At 51.3% G+C, this 17,221-nt stretch overlaps 24 non-coding genes and 6 pseudogenes across 24 annotated transcripts; all 30 read right to left on the minus strand.

Moving 5' to 3' along the window:
* Positions 1-10,396: 10,396 nt before the first annotated feature.
* LOC143950201 (5S ribosomal RNA) lies at positions 10,397-10,515 on the minus strand. Its single transcript, XR_013265625.1, has one exon. It is a non-coding gene; the product is annotated as a 5S ribosomal RNA (ribosomal RNA).
* Positions 10,516-10,624: 109 nt separating this feature from the next.
* LOC143953584 (5S ribosomal RNA) lies at positions 10,625-10,743 on the minus strand. Its single transcript, XR_013268652.1, has one exon. It is a non-coding gene; the product is annotated as a 5S ribosomal RNA (ribosomal RNA).
* Positions 10,744-10,852: 109 nt separating this feature from the next.
* Positions 10,853-10,971, minus strand: LOC143953354 (5S ribosomal RNA). Its single transcript, XR_013268444.1, has one exon. It is a non-coding gene; the product is annotated as a 5S ribosomal RNA (ribosomal RNA).
* Positions 10,972-11,080: 109 nt separating this feature from the next.
* LOC143953115 (5S ribosomal RNA) lies at positions 11,081-11,199 on the minus strand. Its single transcript, XR_013268227.1, has one exon. It is a non-coding gene; the product is annotated as a 5S ribosomal RNA (ribosomal RNA).
* A 109-nt stretch (positions 11,200-11,308) lies between these two features.
* LOC143953366 (5S ribosomal RNA) lies at positions 11,309-11,427 on the minus strand. The gene has a single exon (XR_013268455.1). It is a non-coding gene; the product is annotated as a 5S ribosomal RNA (ribosomal RNA).
* Positions 11,428-11,535: 108 nt separating this feature from the next.
* On the minus strand, positions 11,536-11,654 carry LOC143954654 (5S ribosomal RNA). The gene has a single exon (XR_013269625.1). It is a non-coding gene; the product is annotated as a 5S ribosomal RNA (ribosomal RNA).
* A 109-nt stretch (positions 11,655-11,763) lies between these two features.
* Positions 11,764-11,882, minus strand: LOC143943681 (5S ribosomal RNA; annotated as a pseudogene).
* Positions 11,883-11,991: 109 nt separating this feature from the next.
* LOC143950611 (5S ribosomal RNA) lies at positions 11,992-12,110 on the minus strand. The gene has a single exon (XR_013265962.1). It is a non-coding gene; the product is annotated as a 5S ribosomal RNA (ribosomal RNA).
* Positions 12,111-12,219: 109 nt separating this feature from the next.
* Positions 12,220-12,338, minus strand: LOC143954109 (5S ribosomal RNA). Its single transcript, XR_013269130.1, has one exon. It is a non-coding gene; the product is annotated as a 5S ribosomal RNA (ribosomal RNA).
* A 109-nt stretch (positions 12,339-12,447) lies between these two features.
* On the minus strand, positions 12,448-12,566 carry LOC143944527 (5S ribosomal RNA; annotated as a pseudogene).
* Positions 12,567-12,675: 109 nt separating this feature from the next.
* LOC143950746 (5S ribosomal RNA) lies at positions 12,676-12,794 on the minus strand. The gene has a single exon (XR_013266084.1). It is a non-coding gene; the product is annotated as a 5S ribosomal RNA (ribosomal RNA).
* Positions 12,795-12,903: 109 nt separating this feature from the next.
* LOC143953116 (5S ribosomal RNA) lies at positions 12,904-13,022 on the minus strand. The gene has a single exon (XR_013268228.1). It is a non-coding gene; the product is annotated as a 5S ribosomal RNA (ribosomal RNA).
* A 108-nt stretch (positions 13,023-13,130) lies between these two features.
* Positions 13,131-13,249, minus strand: LOC143952924 (5S ribosomal RNA). Its single transcript, XR_013268054.1, has one exon. It is a non-coding gene; the product is annotated as a 5S ribosomal RNA (ribosomal RNA).
* Positions 13,250-13,358: 109 nt separating this feature from the next.
* Positions 13,359-13,477, minus strand: LOC143951186 (5S ribosomal RNA). The gene has a single exon (XR_013266481.1). It is a non-coding gene; the product is annotated as a 5S ribosomal RNA (ribosomal RNA).
* Positions 13,478-13,586: 109 nt separating this feature from the next.
* LOC143943917 (5S ribosomal RNA) lies at positions 13,587-13,705 on the minus strand (annotated as a pseudogene).
* Positions 13,706-13,814: 109 nt separating this feature from the next.
* LOC143946372 (5S ribosomal RNA) lies at positions 13,815-13,933 on the minus strand. Its single transcript, XR_013265204.1, has one exon. It is a non-coding gene; the product is annotated as a 5S ribosomal RNA (ribosomal RNA).
* A 109-nt stretch (positions 13,934-14,042) lies between these two features.
* On the minus strand, positions 14,043-14,161 carry LOC143952506 (5S ribosomal RNA). Its single transcript, XR_013267676.1, has one exon. It is a non-coding gene; the product is annotated as a 5S ribosomal RNA (ribosomal RNA).
* A 109-nt stretch (positions 14,162-14,270) lies between these two features.
* On the minus strand, positions 14,271-14,389 carry LOC143954340 (5S ribosomal RNA). Its single transcript, XR_013269341.1, has one exon. It is a non-coding gene; the product is annotated as a 5S ribosomal RNA (ribosomal RNA).
* Positions 14,390-14,498: 109 nt separating this feature from the next.
* Positions 14,499-14,617, minus strand: LOC143945308 (5S ribosomal RNA; annotated as a pseudogene).
* Positions 14,618-14,726: 109 nt separating this feature from the next.
* Positions 14,727-14,845, minus strand: LOC143947134 (5S ribosomal RNA; annotated as a pseudogene).
* A 109-nt stretch (positions 14,846-14,954) lies between these two features.
* LOC143943427 (5S ribosomal RNA) lies at positions 14,955-15,073 on the minus strand (annotated as a pseudogene).
* Positions 15,074-15,182: 109 nt separating this feature from the next.
* LOC143950812 (5S ribosomal RNA) lies at positions 15,183-15,301 on the minus strand. The gene has a single exon (XR_013266144.1). It is a non-coding gene; the product is annotated as a 5S ribosomal RNA (ribosomal RNA).
* A 109-nt stretch (positions 15,302-15,410) lies between these two features.
* LOC143951003 (5S ribosomal RNA) lies at positions 15,411-15,529 on the minus strand. The gene has a single exon (XR_013266316.1). It is a non-coding gene; the product is annotated as a 5S ribosomal RNA (ribosomal RNA).
* Positions 15,530-15,638: 109 nt separating this feature from the next.
* On the minus strand, positions 15,639-15,757 carry LOC143951209 (5S ribosomal RNA). Its single transcript, XR_013266502.1, has one exon. It is a non-coding gene; the product is annotated as a 5S ribosomal RNA (ribosomal RNA).
* A 109-nt stretch (positions 15,758-15,866) lies between these two features.
* Positions 15,867-15,985, minus strand: LOC143949241 (5S ribosomal RNA). Its single transcript, XR_013265470.1, has one exon. It is a non-coding gene; the product is annotated as a 5S ribosomal RNA (ribosomal RNA).
* A 109-nt stretch (positions 15,986-16,094) lies between these two features.
* On the minus strand, positions 16,095-16,213 carry LOC143953177 (5S ribosomal RNA). Its single transcript, XR_013268283.1, has one exon. It is a non-coding gene; the product is annotated as a 5S ribosomal RNA (ribosomal RNA).
* A 111-nt stretch (positions 16,214-16,324) lies between these two features.
* Positions 16,325-16,443, minus strand: LOC143949363 (5S ribosomal RNA). Its single transcript, XR_013265481.1, has one exon. It is a non-coding gene; the product is annotated as a 5S ribosomal RNA (ribosomal RNA).
* Positions 16,444-16,552: 109 nt separating this feature from the next.
* LOC143952091 (5S ribosomal RNA) lies at positions 16,553-16,671 on the minus strand. Its single transcript, XR_013267301.1, has one exon. It is a non-coding gene; the product is annotated as a 5S ribosomal RNA (ribosomal RNA).
* A 109-nt stretch (positions 16,672-16,780) lies between these two features.
* LOC143953178 (5S ribosomal RNA) lies at positions 16,781-16,899 on the minus strand. The gene has a single exon (XR_013268284.1). It is a non-coding gene; the product is annotated as a 5S ribosomal RNA (ribosomal RNA).
* A 111-nt stretch (positions 16,900-17,010) lies between these two features.
* Positions 17,011-17,129, minus strand: LOC143950394 (5S ribosomal RNA). The gene has a single exon (XR_013265800.1). It is a non-coding gene; the product is annotated as a 5S ribosomal RNA (ribosomal RNA).
* Positions 17,130-17,221: the final 92 nt, after the last annotated feature.

A 17,221-nucleotide genomic window follows, 5' to 3' on the forward strand; every position in this document is an offset into this window, starting at 1 on the left:
GATCAGCCCAAGGAGGAGGTTGGTCCCCGGTGTTGCTGCCTACTCTACTTATAGCGGTGGGGAAGGTGACGTTGATGATGACGTGTCTAGTGATGTCACGTGGGTGCCCACAAGAGAGGAAGAGGAGGGGAGTTCAGAGGGAGATATGGACCAGCAGATAGGGAGGAGAAGCAGCAATGACTTACATTGCACAGCAGGGACAAAGCAGACTGCAAATGTATCAGGAGCGAGTCATCGACCATGTACGGTCACATCTGGCGCTCCCAGGACACCGGCACATGGCTCCGCAGTGTGGGCTTTTTTTAACGTGTCCGCTGCTGACAATAGCGTTGCCATCTGCAATCTTTGCAGTCAACGCGTTAGTCGCGGTAAGCCCAATACTCACCTAGGGACGACCGCCTTAAGAAGGCACATGAGCAGCCATCACCGAGCCCAGTGGGAGCAACGGAACACACAAAGCCACACTGCAGGCTCTCACCGTCCAGCCTCGTCTTCTACTTCTCCTTCTCCTCTCTCCTCACAATTGTCCTCCACTCCACCTTCCATCACGCCAAGCTCACATTTTTCTGCAAAAAGGCAGGCTTCCGTGGGCCTAATGTTTGAGCGTAAAAAAATGATGACGCCGGATAACCCTCTTGCCCAACGGTTGGCGGCTGGCTTGTCAGAACTCATAGCCCGCCAACTACTGCCATATAAACTGGTGGACTCGGAGGCCTTTCGCAAATTTGTGGCCATTGGAACACCACAATGGAAGGTCCCAGGAAGGAAGTATTTCTCAGAGAAGGGCATCCCAGAGCTATATGGCCATGTTCAGCGGCAAGTGAATGTATCTCTGGCACACAGTGTCGGTGCCAAGATACATCTGACCACAGACACGTGGTCTAGCAAACACGGGCAGGGAAGGTATATCAGTTTTACTGCCCACTGGGTGAACCTTCTGACGGCCGTCAAGCATGTAACCCGTGGCACCCGTGTAGATTTGGTTTTACCGCCACGGATTGCATGCAGGCCTGACTCTTCTTCTCCTCCTCCTACTCCATCCTCCTCCCTCTCCTCCTCAGCTGCCTCCTCCTTTTCCGCTGCTAGCGTCTCTTCCACTGCACCGCCCAAGCTCCCCAGAACCTATTCCACATGCCAGGTGAGACGTTGCCATGCCGTGCTGCGTCTGTTGTGCCTGGAAGCAAAGAGCCACACTGGCCCGGCACTCCTTTCAGCTTTGCGTTCACAGGCAGATGAGTGGCTAACACCGCTCAATTTGACAGTTGGTAAAGTGGTGTGTGACAACGGTGCCAATCTGCTTAGCGCATTGAAACAGGGCAAAATCACGCACGTGCCGTGCATGGCACACGTCTTAAACTTGGTCGTGCAGCGATTCCTTGTCAAATACCCTGGGGTCCAGGACATCTTGCGGCAGGCAAGGAAAATCTCGGCCCATTTCAGAAGATCTTACACGGCCATGGCTCGCCTTGCTGACATTCAGCGGCGACACCATCTGCCGGTCAGACGTCTTATTTGCGATTGCCCGACGCGATGGAACTCAACCTTCTATATGCTTGATAGGCTGCTCCAGCAGAAACGTGCAGTTAACGTCTACCTGTATGAACTCTGCGAAAGAAACGGTTCTGGGGAGCTGGGTTTTTTTTCACCGCGCCAGTGGCTGCTCATGCGCGACACATGCAGACTTCTGCGGCCATTTGAGGAGATCACCAAACTGGTCAGTCGCAGCCATGGCGCCATCAGTGACATGGTACCTTATGCCTTCTTTCTGGAGCGTGCATTGCGTCGTGTCATTGATCAGGCTGTGGAGGAGCAGGAGCGGGAAGATGAGGAAGTCGCAATGCTGGATGAATTCCCAGGGGGGGCTACTCTATCTGAGACAAGTCAACAACAGGAGTCTGATGAGGAGTCAGAGGAGGATGGTGCCGGGGCGGATGAGCAGGAGCAAGAAGAGCATGCTTTAAACCTTTCTGGGATCCCTGTTGTGCGAGGATGGGGAGAGGAGAATGAAGAGGACGACATTATCCTGGATGATGAGCAGGAGCCAGGCCACCACACCGCTTCCACTTTAGTGCAAATGGGGGCCTTCATGCTCCAGTGTTTTAATAGGGACCCCCGTATAAAAAGCATGAGGGTCAAGGACCAGTACTGGGTGGCAACGTACTTAGACCCCCGGTACAAACACAAAATGGCGGAAATGTTACCGCCGTCGCAGAGGGCTGTCAGAATGCAGCACTTCCAGGCCTTGCTTCGAGAAATGCTGCATTCTGCTTTTGCGTGCGCTGGCAGAGGAGCAATTCCCACTCCCAGAGAAGGATTTGCGGGTACCAATCCAACAGCGCCTGCAAGAAGAGGCCGGTTTGAAGATGTGTTGGTGACTTCGGATATGAGGTCATTCTTTCAGCCGACCCATCGACAGGTGTCATCCGGATCCAGCATCAGGGAACGCCTAGACCGTCAGGTGTCCGACTACATTGGGTTAACGGCCGATGTGGACGCTCTGAGGAGTGATGAACCCCTAGACTACTGGGTGGGCAGGCTTGACCTCTGGCCAGAGCTTGCCCAATTTGCAATCGAACTGTTGGCTTGCCCCTCATCCAGTGTCCTGTCCGAAAGGACGTTCAGCGCAGCAGGGGGGATTGTGACCGATAAGCGTACTCGCCTAGCTCACCACAGTGTTAACTACCTCACATTTCTAAAAATGAATGAGGCATGGATCTCGGAGGAATTCAACACATGTGATCAGTAGACCATGTATATGTCTATAAACAATTTTTGGAATCAAGCACACAGACCTTCTTAATTCATTTGGCTCACTTCCCTGACCCAAAAAAGCACACCGTACTATATGCCCCTACCCTCCTCTTTGAAGAGGTTGAGCGGTGTCATATTTCTACTGGGGCTGCTTATTATGAGGGGTTCCCACCATCCCTGTGCTGTGCTGACTTCCTCCTGGGTGTTCTTATTATGAGGGGCTCCCACCATCCCTGTGCTGTGCTGACTTCCTCCTGGGGGTTCTTATTATGAGGGGATCACACCATCCCTGTGCTGTGCTGACTTCCTCCTGGGGCTGCTTACGGTGCTGCTGTCAGCGCTGTATGTCACGGAGCTGCTGTCAGCGCTGTATGTCACGGAGCTGCTGTCAGCGCTGTATGTCACGGAGCTGCTGTCAGCGCTGTATGTCACGGAGCTGCTGTCAGCGCTGTATGTCACGGAGCTGCTGTCAGCGCTGTATGTCACGGAGCTGCTGTCAGCGCTGTATGTCACGGAGCTGCTGTCAGCGCTGTATGTCACGGAGCTGCTGTCAGCGCTGTATGTCACGGAGCTGCTGTCAGCGCTGTATGTCACGGAGCTGCTGTCAGCGCTGTATGTCACGGTGCTGCTGTCAGCGCTGTATGTCACGGAGCTGCTGTCAGCGCTGTATGTCACGGAGCTGCTGTCAGCGCTGTATGTCACGGAGCTGCTGTCAGCGCTGTATGTCACGGAGCTGCTGTCAGCGCTGTATGTCACGGAGCTGCTGTCAGCGCTGTATGTCACGGTGCTGATGTCAGTGCTCTGTATTACGGTGCTGCTGTCAGTGCTCTGTATCTCCTGCACCCTCTTGTTTGCCTACCCTGGTCCCTGACCTTCCCTCTCCTCCATTGCCTTCATTAGCTCCATAGTCCTGAATTGTCAGAACAATTTCCCAAATAAAAAAAAAATGCTTGTAGTTATCGATCCCAAATTCACCTCATACATGTATTATGCTATTGTCCAGGTGGTGGGACTACGTGCTACCCCCTAATAATTACCCCGTGGCCGCAAATTCGACCTAAAGGTTTGCGAAATTCGCCTCCCATTGAAGTCAATGGAGCCCGCGGCGAACGGTCGTTTTCGCGAACGTTTGTGTCCGTTCGCGTTTCGCGTTCGCGAAACGTCCCGTCGGAAGTTCGTCCATCACTACTTACAACTCTCTTGACAAAAGCCAAGGTGGTCACCTCGGGCAATCGAGAGTTAAAATACAGCAGGTCAACTTCCGGTTCCGGCGCCGCATGGAGTAGCTGTGCCTCTCACAGCTCCCGCAAACCGCCCTCCACATCGGCCTAAAAAATCGGCGTTTTCCGCCCCAAACACCCCCATCAGCCTTCTCTACGTCCCCGGCCACGGGATGGACCGGTTCCTTGAAAAAACCGGGCCGCGATCGTACGCGGCCGCCGCCGCGCGGCCGGCCCAGCCGCAAATCGAGGCCCCGGCTTCGGCCTACACGGATCCGGCCTGTGCGGCCCAGCCTGAGGAGACGTCGCCTGCTATGGAGGTAGGGGGACAGCCTACTCATCCATCCAGTATCAGTGACTCTATACCACCACAGATCCAGGCCCCCCCTCCTCCATCTAGCCCTGAATCATCTACCTTCATCCAGCAGCCACAATTACCTCCACTGCCACGAGACCATCACACAGAACTCCTGGCACAGGCTGTGGCTGCTCTCCTCTCCCCTATGATCGCTGCATCAGTGGAGAAAGCTGTCAGCTCAGGCATGCAGAAAGTCCAAGCCCAGCTGGGGGAACATGCATCCAGACTGAATGAAGCAGAGCATCGCATATCCACCATTGAGGACGAGCTTTACCAGACGCAATCCCTGGAACATGCACAGGACAGAACGAACAAATTTATTCTGGAAAAACTCGATGACCTCGAGAACAGGTCCAGGAGGAACAACCTGCGTTTCGTAGGTTTCCCTGAATCGCTCCATCAATCTGCCCTAATGGAAGTATGCGCTCGTCGCATCCCTGAAGCTCTGGGTCTGGGAGGCCCGTGTATCGTGGAGCGCGCTCACCGCATGGGGGCTTTCAACTCGGAACGCAAGTTACCGCGCCCGATCATAGCCAAATATCTCAACTACTCAGACAAAGCCACCATACTGCAACAATACCGGCAAGCAAGATCCCTACAGATAGAAGGAGTCCGCATCCTGATCTTCGCCGATTATTCGGTAGATGTTTCTAAACGACGCAAAGCTTTCCAGCATGTTTGTGCAGAACTTCACCAACGGCAATTCAAATTCACATTGGCATTCCCGGCTACCCTACGGATCAAAACACCCTCTGGTGAACAACTGTCCTTTCAAGACCCGGAGGAAGCATCTGCCTACTTGAAATCGTCGCGCTCAGGATCCCTCCTCAGCCCCACGCCTAAGGCCCCACCACTCAACCGGGCCCTGGATCAAAGGAGCCCGCGCAAGGACTCTCCCAAACGCTTCAGGGCCTCGGGTCCAACTCATCATGGCCTCACTACACGCTGAGGGACACGCACTGGCCCCGCTGTTTCCACACGCAAGTGTTCCTTTCTTTATGGCTCTGTTTGGCCTTCCTCCCTACCTAGTTAAGGTGTTCTGAACTTTGGACTCTCCCTCCTGGACAGTCCACACCTCACAGGTAATATCTGTTACTACTTGTTCAGACCTGTTGTTCTGTCTGCATACATCTTGAACTGACTCTTTGCGGACGAACCTTTTTGTTTAGTTCTATTTTAGTTGTATTTTTACCCTTCCTCAGTGGTTCATGGCTATAGAGGTATTCTGCTTAACATGACAACTTATGTACAGTAATTTGTGACATATATATTTTCACTTTTGTACACATTCGTACCCTCTTCCCCCTGGGTTCTTTGTGCAGACCTGCGACCATATGCTGCTCTCCCACATGCCCTGCCGCTGCCTTGTACCCCATCTCTAAGGGGCGGAAGCCTCTGACATGATACAGGGCTGGTTATGGGAACTGGTCTTCGCAGTGATCCCCATGCGGAAAAAAGAGAAGTTAGTTAGCGATTATGTTTACTTCTGCTTATCTTATCTTTGGCTACTGCGACAGTTTCATCCTTCCCCCTCCTCTCCTTTTCCTCTACCCGATAGGTTCTCTATTAGTGCACGCATACTTATCACCCCCTTTTTTAGGGCTTTGCTCCCATGCTCCAGTATGAATAACTACTGCTCACTACACTTAACCACACACATCCGAATGATTTCACTACTAGCACATCATATCCCCATCCTAATCCCATCATGCTGCGAATAATTTCATGGAATGTGAAGGGCCTTCGTTCCCCTGCTAAGAGAATGAAGGTTCTTCGCCATCTCAAACGGCTCAAAGCAGATATAGCTTTGCTTCAGGAGACACATCTTTCCTCAACCGACTTTGTTCGGATGAAGAAACTCTGGGTGGGGGCGGTGGCGGGCTCAGAAGCTCTCGGCCGTAAAGCGGGAGTCCTTATCCTTATCCATAAAAATCTCCCTTGTACCATACTGTCAACGGATACGGATACTCAGGGCAGATTGCTCTCTATTCGTATCCGCATTGGGACAAGAGAAATAGTGATATCCAACATATACGCCCCAAACAGTCCTACGAAGCAATTCTTCACCACACTGACCACCTGGCTCCTGCGCTACCCCTCCTTACCTCAAGTCGTGGGGGGAGACTTTAATTCCGTACTACACCCACTAGCTGATAAATCTTCGAAACAACGACGTGACTCGTCCTCGACACCGCCCAACACTACATTGTTAGCGGACACAATGGAATCCCTTCGTCTACTTGACCTATGGCGCATACACCACCCGACTGATAGGGATTTCTCCTTCTACTCCCACCCACACAACTTATTCACTAGAATTGACTACATATTTAGCTCACATGACCTACTCCCCTTCATCCCAGACGCGGAGATACATGATATTGCTATCTCTGACCATGCTCCTATATCTATATCTCTAGAGACTCCTGATATTCATCCGAATCCCAAAATTTGGCGATTCCCCGCCTTCCTCCAGCACAACGCGGACTTCCACACCTACATCACCAAAGAATGGCGTTTATACGCACAAACTAATGCGGACCATGCGGACAACCCCAATCTGCTATGGGACGCAGGGAAAGCTTTCCTCCGAGGACGCATTATCTCCTATGCATCCTCCTTCAAAAAGAATGCACATCTTAACTATACTACGGCCAGTTCCAAACTCCATCAGGCTCAGCGTACACTCTATACCCATGACACACCTGAAAACCGGGAAGCTTGGCGAATAGCCAAACAATCCTTTGAAACTTGGGCCGACACACTAGAATCGATCAAGAGAGCTCACTTTGATGCCACTCTCCACAAATTCGGGAACAAAGCCGGTAAACTGCTAGCCAGACTATGTAAAGGAACCTACCGCCCAACTATCATACCTGCTATCCGGGAACCCGACGGTTCTATAACAACGTCGCAACAGGGCATAAATTCTGCCATGCTACGTTACTATACGGCCTTATATGCGGCAGACCCTATCGACGAGCAAACGGCACACGAATTTATAGGCAAAGTAACCCTGACTCAAATATCCCCCTCACAACTAGACTCCCTAAATGCCCCCATATCTCTCGCGGAAATAACCAACACGATTCGGACTCTAGCCTCTTCCAAAGCCCCTGGTCCAGACGGACTAACGGGCGAATTTTATAAATCACTTAATTCACTCCTAGCACCCACACTTGAAAGGGTGTATCAACAAATATGGACAGGGGGCCCCTATCTACCCACAGGCAACCAGGCGATAATAAAACTTCTAGAAAAAAAGGGGAAGGAACCTACAGAACCAGGCTCTTATAGGCCCATATCGCTCCTAAATCTTGATGTCAAGATTTTCTCCAAAATCATAGCCACAAGGCTAGCTAACATCATCCCTTTTCTGATCCATCCTGCCCAGTCAGGCTTTGTGAAAGGCAGAACGGCGACGATCAACATCAGAAAGGTGATGATGGCACTAGAGCACGCTAGATGCAACCCGAACGGGGACTTTGCCATCATTACTCTTGATGCCGAAAAAGCTTTCGACAATGTTAGTTTTGAATGGCTGTCTCTGGTTCTGAACAAAATGGGTTTCACCGGCCCTTTCTTACATCTAATAAAATCTATGTATACCTCTCCGGCCGCTAGATTGGTTGCAGCTGGCCTGCTCTCAAATGAATTTCGCCTCCATAAGGGTACGAGACAAGGCTGCCCCTTATCCCCTCTCCTCTTTAATTTGGCCCTGGAACCACTATCTAGGTTTTTGTCCACAGTAGCCCCAATCCATGGCATTCCGATAGGCGAGTTACAACTGAAGACGTCTCTCTTTGCAGATGACGTCCTCATATTCTCCGCAAATCCTTCCGCAGATATGCCCACGATCAAGAACACATTTGATCTATTCCGAAAATGCTCCGGTTTACGCATAAACTATTCCAAGAGCGAGATACTGCCCCTCGGTTCCCTCCCACCTCCGGCCTGGTCTCACAATTCCATCTTCTCGATAGCTAAATCACACATCACTTATCTGGGTATTAAAATAGGGAAGCTTCCCTCCTCACTTTATCATCTAAATTATCCTCCCCTTTTTAGCAAGCTCACTCAGGAACTTGAAAACTGGATGGATCTGCCCCTCTCGCTCCTGGGAAGATGTCACCTGATAAAAATGGTCAGTTTCGCACGCCTGCTATACCCTCTTCAAACGATACCTCTACTCATCAGACACAAAGATATTCAAATTTTAAACTCTGCAATATCAAAATTTCTTTGGCGAAACAAAAGACCGCGCATTGCCTTCTCGAAACTTCATCTTCCCAGGACCGAAGGCGGTGTTAGTCTTCCGAACGTTAGACTGTATAATTTAGCTTGTCTCTTGAGGGTGAGTCTAGATTGGATTACCCAAAAATCCCAATGTTCAAATTTTCACTTGGAAACGGCAATGGTCCATCCCTATTCCCTTACTGCCCTTCTTCACTGCAAGTGGAAATCTCTAGCAACTCCGCATCAACACAACCTCCTGCTAAGGGACACTGCCATTGCCTGGAGGGAGGTAAGGAAAAGTCTCCGTCTCTCTCCTTTCATCTCTAAATTTCTTCCAATTCAAGGGAACCCAAACTTCACTCCAGGTTTGGAACGACAACCTTACGATGAATGGCGCCAAAAGGGTCTTGCTACATTTTTCTCCATGTGTGAGCCAGATTCTGGCAGGGTGCTGCCGTTCAGCTCCCTAGCAGCAAAATTTTCTCTTCCGGATGCCTCAAACTTCCATTATCGCCAATGTGTCAGCTTTCTTCAAAAAACCTGCAGGACCGAATCCGTCAGATTCACTACATCATTCATGGAAACTCTCATCCGGAACGACACCTGCAAAATTTCTGACATATACAAACCATTACTTTTGAAAATTACTCCATCCTTAGCCTCGTCATCAGTGCTGAATTGGGCGAAGGACTTTCCAGAGGAGGACATAGTAGACAAAATCCTGCAAGGCCTCAATTCTGTGTACAATCTGATCCCTAATGAATTATGGAGGGAAACCCAGCTAAAAATCGCCCACCGCGCCCATATTCCTTTTCTACCCACTCCCAACCATTCTTCGGCCTCTCCCTCCCCCTCACTGTGCCCAATGTGCCAACAACCCAAACCTTCTCTCGTACACCGGTTCTGGACTTGTAACTTTATTGCTACTTTCTGGGATCAAGTTCTGGCTTATATCTTCAGGATTACGCTGTTGAAACTCCCCAAGAATCCGCTCCTCCTCATCTTTGGGCATTGGGACTACACTCTACTTCCCTGGTCTACCGCCCCCAGCCCACCGGGAAAGGACTGGTCCTTGATCTGCCTCCTATTAGCCAGAAGGGCCATACTGGCCAACTGGACCTCCGCATCCACGCCCTCCATTTCACAGGTCGAAAGGGATCTCTTACAACTCCTTTTTCGGGACAAAATCAATGCCAACCTGGACCACCAGAATACCTCCAAACGCTTTCATGACAGATGGGACCTTTTCATTTCGATACACCTCTCTCCACACGACCGCACGCTCCTTGATAAACACGCATTTGTGTACAAAGATCCTCAGCAAACATGAACTCTTCCACTATTGGATGTCTTCCTTCCATGGAGTATTGGACCTAAGCCCACTATCCCCCCCCTCCCCCCTCTTCCTTCCCCCCCCCCCCCCCCCCCTTCTCCCAGCCCCTCTCCTGTTTTTGCCATATTTGGTTAGTTCCATGAGGTTACATTTTAGAGCCTCCGGGCTAGTTAGATCCATCCAGTTATAGTCTCCTCATATCTGTCTAATCCTATGAGGGAGTGGATTAGCGTCTGCTCTCGTTCAGGTTTTTAAGTCTCTTGTTTTTCCTTTCTTTTCTTTTCTTTTACACGCCTTCAAGATGATGAGAGTCTCGTCTTGAGTTATAGTCTACTTTGTACACTGTACTTATATAAACAAGAAAACACTTGTATCTGCTGATATGATTTTATGTACTGTTCTATCACTTTTTCAATAAAAATTTATTCAAAAAAAAAAAAAAAAAAAAAAAAAAAAAAAATACAGCAGGTCGCCAAAGCCAACAACATAATGGAAAAAAGCCTACGGCACCTGGTATTCCCAGGCGGTTTCCCATCCAGGTACTAACCAGGCCCGACCCTGCTTAGCATCCGAGATCAGATGAGATCGAGCGCAATCAGGGCGATGTGGCCGTAGGCGATCTTGCACCCTACTTACAACTCTCTTGACAAAAGCCAAGGTGGTCACCTCGGGCAATCAAGAGGAAAAATACAGCAGGTCGCCAAAGCCAACAACATAATGGAAAAAAGCCTACGGCACCTGGTATTCCCAGGCGGTCTCCCATCCAGGAACTAACCAAGCCCGACCCTGTTTAGCTTCCGAGATCAGACGCGATCGAGCGTATTCAGGGTGATGTGGCCGTAGGCGATCTTGCACCCTACTTACAACTCTCTTGACAAAAGCCAAGGTGGTCACCTCGGGCAATCGAGAGGAAAAATACAGCAGGTCGCCAAAGCCAACAACATAATGGAAAAAAGCCTACGGCACCTGGTATTCCCAGGCGGTCTCCCATCCAGGTACTAACCAGGCCCGACCCTGCTTAGCATCCGAGATCAGACGAGATCGAGCGCATTCAGGGTGATGTGGCCGTAGGCTATCTTGCACCCTACTTACAACTCTCTTGACAAAAGCCAAGGTGGTCACCTCGGGCAAACGAGAGCAAAAATACAGCAGGTCGCCAAAGCCAACAACATAATGGCCAAAAGCCTACGGCACCTGGTATTCCCAGGCGGTCTCCCATCCAGGTACTAACCAGGCCTGACCCTGCTTAGCATCCGAGATCAGACGAGATCAAGCGCATTCAGGGTGATGTGGCCGTAGGCAATCTTGCACCCTACTTACAACTCTCTTGACAAAAGCCAAGGTGGTCACCTCGGGCAATCGAGAGGAAAAATACAGCAGGTCGCCAAAGCCAACAACATAATGGAAAAAAGCCTACGGCACCTGGTATTCCCAGGCGGTCTCCCATCCAGGTACTAACCAGGCCCGACCCTGCTTAGCATCCGAGATCAGACGAGATCGAGCGCATTCAGGGTGATGTGGCCGTAGGCAACCTGGATCCTACTTACAACTCTCTTGACAAAAGCCAAGGTGGTCACCTCGGGCAATAGAGAGGAAAAATACAGCAGGTCGCCAAAGCCAACAACATAATGGAAAAAAGCCTACGGCACCTGTTATTCCCAGGCGGTCTCCCATCCAGGTACTAACCATGCCCGACCCTGCTTAGCATTCGAGATCAGACGAGATCAAGCGCATTCAGGGTGATGTGGCCGTAGGCGATCTTGCACCCTACTTACAACTCTCTTGACAAAAGCCAAGGTGGACACCTCGGGCAATCGAGAGGAAAAATACAGCAGGTCGCCAAAGCCAACAACATAATGGAAAAAAGCCTACTGCACCTGGTATTCCGAGGCGGTCTCCCATCCAGGTACTAACCAAGCCCGACCCTGCTTAGCATCCGAGATCAGACGAGATCGAGCGCATTCAGGGTGATGTGGCCGTAGGCAATCTTGCACCCTACTTACAACTCTCTTGACAAAAGCCAAGGTGGTCACCTCGGGCAATCGAGAGGAAAAATACAGCAGGTCGCCAAAGTCAACAACATAATAGAAAAAAGCCTACGGCACCTGGTATTCCCAGGCGGTCTACCATCCAGGTACTAACCAGGCCCGACCCTGCTTAGCATCCGAGATCAGACGAGATCGAGCGCATTCAGGGTGATGTGGCCGTAGGCGATCTTGCACCCTACTTACAACTCTCTTGACAAAAGCCAAGGTGGTCACCTCGGGCAATCGAGAGGAAAAATACAGCAGGTCGCCAAAGCCAACAACATAATGGAAAAAAGCCTACGGCACCTGGTATTCCCAGGCGGTCTCCCATCCAGGTACTAACCAGGCCCGACCCTGCTTAGCATCCGAGATCAGATGAGATTGAGCGCATTCAGGGTGATGTGGCTGTAGGCGATCATGCACCCTACTTACAACTCTCTTGACAAAAGCCAAGGTGGTCACCTCGGGCAATCGAGAGGAAAAATACAGCAGGTCGCCAAAGCCAACAACATAATGGAAAAAAGGCTACGGCACCTGGTATTCCCAGGCGGTCTCCCATCCAGGAACTAACCAAGCCCGACCCTGTTTAGCTTCCGAGATCAGACGCGATCGAGCGTATTCAGGGTGATGTGGCCGTAGGCGATCTTGCACCCTACTTACAACTCTCTTGACAAAAGCCAAGGTGGTCACCTCGGGCAATCGAGAGGAAAAATACAGCAGGTCGCCAAAGCCAACAACATAATGGAAAAAAGCCTACGGCACCTGGTATTCCCAGGCGTTCTCCCATCCAGGTACTAACCAGGCCCGACCCTGCTTAGCATCCGAGATCAGACGAGATCGAGCGCATTCAGGGTGATATGGCCGTAGGCGATCTTGCACCCTACTTACAACTCTCTTGACAAAAGCCAAGGTGGTCACCTCGGGCAAACGAGAGCAAAAATACAGCAGGTCGCCAAAGCCAACAACATAATGGCCAAAAGCCTACGGCACCTGGTATTCCCAGGCGGTCTCCCATCCAGGTACTAACCAGGCCTGACCCTGCTTAGCATCCGAGATCAGACGAGATCAAGCGCATTCAGGGTGATGTGGCCGTAGGCAATCTTGCACCTACTTACAACTCTCTTGACAAAAGCCAAGGTGGTCACCTCGGGCAATCGAGAGGAAAAATACAGCAGGTCGCCAAAGCCAACAACATAATGGAAAAAAGCCTACGGCACCTGGTATTCCCAGGCGGTCTCCCATCCAGGTACTAACCAGGCCCGACCCTGCTTAGCATCCAAGATCAGACGAGATCGAGCGCATTCAGGGTGATGTGGCCATAAGCGATCTAGCACCCTACTTACAACTCTCTTGACAAAAGCCAAGGTGGTCACCTCGGGCAATCGAGAGGAAAAATACAGCAGGTCGCCAAAGCCAACAACATAATGGAAAAAAGCCTACGGCACCTGGTATTCCCAGGCGGTCTCCCATCCAGGTACTAACCAGGCCCAACCCTGCTAAGCATCCGAGATCAGACGAGATCGAGCGCATTCAGGGTGATGTGGCCGTAGGCGATCTTGCACCCTACTTACAACTCTCTTGACAAAAGCCAAGGTGGTCACCTCGGGCAATCGAGAGGAAAAATACAGCAGGTCGCCAAAGCCAACAACATAATGGAAAAAAGCCTACGGCACCTGGTATTCCCAGGCGGTCTCCCATCCAGGTACTAACCAGGCCCGACTCTGCTTAGCACCCGAGATCAGACGAGATCAAGCGCATTCAGGGTGATGTGGCCATAGGCGATCTTGCACCCTACTTACAACTCTCTTGACAAAAGCCAAGGTGGTCACCTCGGGCAATCAAGAAGAAAAATACAGCAGGTCGCCAAAGCCAACAACATAATGGAAAAAAGCCTACGGCACCTGGTATTCCCAGGCGGTCTCCCATCCAGGTACTAACCAGGCCCGACCCTGCTTAGCATCCGAGATCAGACGAGATCGAGCGCATTCAGGGTGATGTGGCCATAGGCGATTTTGCACCCTACTTACAACTCTCTTGACAAAAGCCAAGGTGGTCACCTCGGGCAATCGAGAGGAAAAATACAGCAGGTCGCCAAAGCCAACAACATAATGGAAAAAAGCCTACGGCACCTGGTATTCCCAGGCGGTCTCCCATCCAGGTACTAACCAGGCCCGACCCTGCTTAGCATCCGAGATCAGACGAGATCGAGCACATTCAGTGTGATGTGGCCGTAGGCGATCTTGCACCCTACTTACAACTCTCTTGACAAAAGCCAAGGTGGTCACCTCGGGCAATCGAGAGGAAAAATACAGCAGGTCGACAAAGCCAACAACATAATGGAAAAAAGCCTACGGCACCTGGTATTCCCAGGCGGTCTCCCATCCTGGTGCTAACCAGGCCCAACCCTGCTTAGCATCCGAGATCAGACGAGATCGAGCGCATTCAGGGTGATGTGGCTGTAGGCGATCTTGCACCCTACTTACAACTCTCTTGACAAAAGCCAAGGTGGTCACCTCGGGCAAACGAGAGGAAAAATACAGCAGGTCGCCAAAGCCAACAACATAATGTAAAAAAGCCTACGGCACCTGGTATTCACAGGCGGTCTCCCATCCAGGTACTAACCAGGCCCGACCCTGCGTAGCATCCGAGATCAGACGAGATCGAGCGCATTCAGGGTCATGTGGCCGTAGGCAATCTTGCACCCTACTTACAACTCTCTTGACAAAAGCCAAGGTGGTCACCTCGGGCAAACGAGAGGAAAAATACAGCAGGTCGCCAAAGCCAACAACATAATGTAAAAAAGCCTACGGCACCTGGTATTCACAGGCGGTCTCCCATCCAGGTACTAACCAGGCCCGACCCTGCGTAGCATCTGAGATCAGACGAGATCGAGCGCATTCAGGGTCATGTGGCCGTAGGCAATCTTGCACCCTACTTACAACTCTCTTGAGAAAAGCCAAGGTGGTCACCTCGGGCAATCGAGAGGAAAAATACAGCAGATCGCCAAAGCCAACAACATAATGGAAAAACGCCTACGGCACCTGGTATTCCCAGGCGGTCTCCCATCCAGGTACTAACCAGGCCCGACCCTGCTTCCCATCCGAGATCAGACGAGATCGAGCGCATTGAGGGTGATGTGGCCGTAGGCGATTTTGCACCCTACTTACAAGTCTCTTGACAAAAGCCAAGGTGGTCACCTGGGGCAATCGAGAGGAAAAATACAGCTGGTCGCCAAAGCCAACAACATAATGGAAAAAAGCCTACGGCACCTGGTATTCCCAGGCGGTCTCCCATCCAGGTACTAACCAGGCCCAACCCTGCTTAGCATCCGAGATCAGACGAGATCGAGCGCATTCAGGGTGATGTGGCTGTAGGCGATCTTGCCCTCTACTTACAACTCTCTTGACAAAAGCCAAGGTGGTCACCTCGGGCAATCGAGAGGAAAAATACAGCAGGTCGCCAAAGCCAACAACATAATGGAAAAAAGCCTACGGCACCTGGTATTCCCAGGCGGTCTCCCATCCAAGTACTAACCAAGTCCGACCCTGCTTAGCATCCGAGATCAGACGAGATCGAGCGCATTCAGGGTGATGTGGCCGTAGGCGATCCTGCACCCTTCTTACAACTCTCTTGACAAAAGCCAAGGTGGTCACCTCGGGCAATCGAGAGGAAAAATACAGCAGGTCGCTAAAGCCAACAACATAATGGAAAAAAGCCTACGGCACCTGGTATTCCCAGGCGGTCTCCCATCCAGGTACTAACCAGGCCCAACCCTGCTTAGCATCCGAGATTAGACGAGATCGAGCGCATTCAGGGTGATGTGGCCGTAGGCAATCTTGCACCCTACTTACAACTCTCTTGTCTAAAGCCAAGGTGGTCACCTCGGGCAATCGAGAGGAAAAATACAGCAGGTCGCCAAAGCCAACAACATAATGGAAAAAAGCCTACGGCACCTGGTATTCCCAGGCGGTCTCCCATCCAGGTACTAACCAGGCCCAACCCTGCTTAGCATCCGAGATCAGACGAGATCGAGCGCATTCAGGGTGATGTGGCCGTAGGCGATCTTGCACCCTACTTACAACTCTCTTGACAAAAGCCAAGGTGGTCACCTCGGGAAATCGAGAGGAAAAATACAGCAGGTCGCCAAAGCCAACAACATAATGGAAAAAAGCCTACGGCACCTGGTACTCCCAGGCGGTCTCCCATCCAGGTACTAACCAGGCCCGACCCTGCTTAGCATCCGAGATCAGACGAGATCGAGCGCATTCAGGGTGATGTGACTGTAGGCGATTTTGCACCCTTCTTACAACTCTCTTGACAAAAGCCAAGGTGGTCACCTCGGGCAATCGAGAGGAAAAAAATACAGCAGGTCGCCAAAGCCAACAACATAATGGAAAAAAGCCTACGGCACCTGGTATTCCCAGGCGGTCTCCCATCCAGGTACTAACCAGGCCCAACCCTGCTTAGCATCCGAGATCAGACGAGATCGAGCGCATTCAGGGTGATGTGGCCGTAGGCGATCTTGCACCCTACTTACAACTCTATTGACAAAAGCCAAGGTGGTCACCTCGGGCAATCGAGAGGAAAAATACAGCAGGTCGCCAAAGCCAACAACATAATGGAAAAAAGCCTACGGCACCTGGTATTCCCAGGCGGTCTCCCATCCAGGTACTAACCAGGCCCGACCCTGCTTAGCATCTGAGATCAGACGAGATCGAGCGCATACAGGGTGATGTGGCCGTAGGCGATCTTGCACCCTACTTACAACTCTCTTGACAAAAGCCAAGGTGGTCACCTCGGGCAATCGAGAGGAAAAATACAGCAGGTCGCCAAAGCCAACAACATAATGGAAAAAAGCCTACGGCACCTGGTACTCCCAGGCGGTCTCCCATCCAGGTACTAACCAGGCCCGACCCTGCTTAGCATCCGAGATCAGACGAGATCGAGCGCATTCAGGGTGATGTGACTGTAGGCGATCTTGCACCCTACTTACAACTCTCTTGACAAAAGCCAAGGTGGTCACCTCGGGCAATCGAGAGGAAAAAAATACAGCAGGTCGCCAAAGCCAACAACATAATGGAAAAAAGCCTACGGCACCTGGTATTCCCAGGAGGTCTCCCATCCAGGTACTAACCAGGCCCAACCCTGCTTAGCATCCGAGATCAGACGAGATCGAGCGCATTCAGGGTGATGTGGCTGTAGGCGATCTTGCACCCTACTTACAACTCTCTTGACAAAAGCCAAGGTGGTCACCTCGGGCAAACGAGAGGAAAAATACAGCAGGTCGCCAAAGCCA

The sequence above is a fragment of the Lithobates pipiens genome, unplaced genomic scaffold (genome assembly GCF_037356315.1).
Source record: "Lithobates pipiens isolate NorthernLeopardFrog02 unplaced genomic scaffold, aLitPip1_a1.2 Scaffold_30, whole genome shotgun sequence".
NCBI classification, from domain to species: Eukaryota; Metazoa; Chordata; class Amphibia; order Anura; family Ranidae; genus Lithobates; species Lithobates pipiens.